Source organism: Arachis ipaensis, chromosome B09 (assembly GCF_000816755.2).
Source record: "Arachis ipaensis cultivar K30076 chromosome B09, Araip1.1, whole genome shotgun sequence".
Classification (NCBI taxonomy): Eukaryota; Viridiplantae; Streptophyta; class Magnoliopsida; order Fabales; family Fabaceae; genus Arachis; species Arachis ipaensis.
Genome location: NC_029793.2, coordinates 120,815,170 through 120,816,545, shown reverse-complemented (window position 1 = coordinate 120,816,545; position 1,376 = coordinate 120,815,170).

The window sequence follows — 1,376 nt, the reverse complement described above, 5'->3', positions numbered from 1 at the left end:
AATAAGGTTTTATGGTGTTTTGGTAGCTGTTTGGAGGTTTGGAATGCTTGGATTGGTGCAAAAACATAAAAAAAAAAAAAACATGAAAAACAGAGCACCATCCACGCGTACGCGTACATGGCGCGTACGCGCACTTACAGCATTTTCGACCATCTATGCGCGCGCGCCATGCGTGCGTACGCGTGGATTGAGAAGTTCCAACCTCCATACATTTTCCAGAGAGTTGTGCCTGCGCCGCGCCAACGTTGTGCCTCTGGCACAAACACCACTTGCGCACACGCGCACATGACGCGTACGCGCCACTCTCGAAATAAGCCAACGACGCGCGTGCGCCATGCGTGCGTGCGTGTGGATGCCCTTTCTTCCATCCATTTCTTTTCTTCTCCTCCTTCCATTTCTCCCTTTTTCCTTTCTTTTTCCCTCCTACTACCCCTCATCTAACACTTCCAAACACCATTGACAACCATTTATTTTAGTTAACAAATTAGTTAGTTAGTTAGTTGATTAGTTAGTTTTAGTTTAGTTTTCATTTTATTTTCTCTTTTCATCATAAGTGTTGGAGTATTGACCTTGTTTACTATACATTGCTATATCCCTTATTGCCTAAATGCTATTTTAGCATGAATGTTTTTAGATAATCTTTGTTGGATTCTATGATTGAGGTTATATTTTGTTACTTGGTTTTGAGTTTTTCATGCTTACCTTTTGAAAACTACCAAGTGATGAGAATTGCCTTTGAACTTGTAATTCTTTTGAATTGCATGATTTGGCCACCATGTGATTTGAACCGTATTCTTTGATTAGGCAACCTCTTGATGGATGATGTTGTGCATTTACCTTAATGCATTGTATTTCATGATTATATCCATCCATATGTTTGACTTGAATGCTTTCATACTTCTCTAATGCTTGTCTTACCTTACAAGCTTACTTAAAGCATCTCAAGCACACTAGGATAAGTGAAGTGCATGCTTCTTTTGTGACATAGCTTTTATGCTAATGTGTATTCTAAACCGCGCAATTTAGAATTCACACACCTAATATTTCTTAATGTCACACTAATTCACTCTCCTCATTCTAGTGATTTACCTCATTCCAACAATGTATGCTTCCTTGCTTTTATATCTTCTCATCTTATGGTGTTATATTTTTATATTTTATGATAAATGCACCACAAGCAAACATGGAAGCAAGACTAAGAACACGCAGCAATCTGGAGATTCGCCGTACCCCCTTGCTCATCTTTGAGTACACCGAGGACGGTGCAAACTTTTAAGTGTGGGGAGGTCATCCGACCGATCGGCGATCTTGGGTGACAAATTTCTAACTCCAATACTTTTGCATTTCATTCTAGGATTTTAGGATTTTTACTTGCA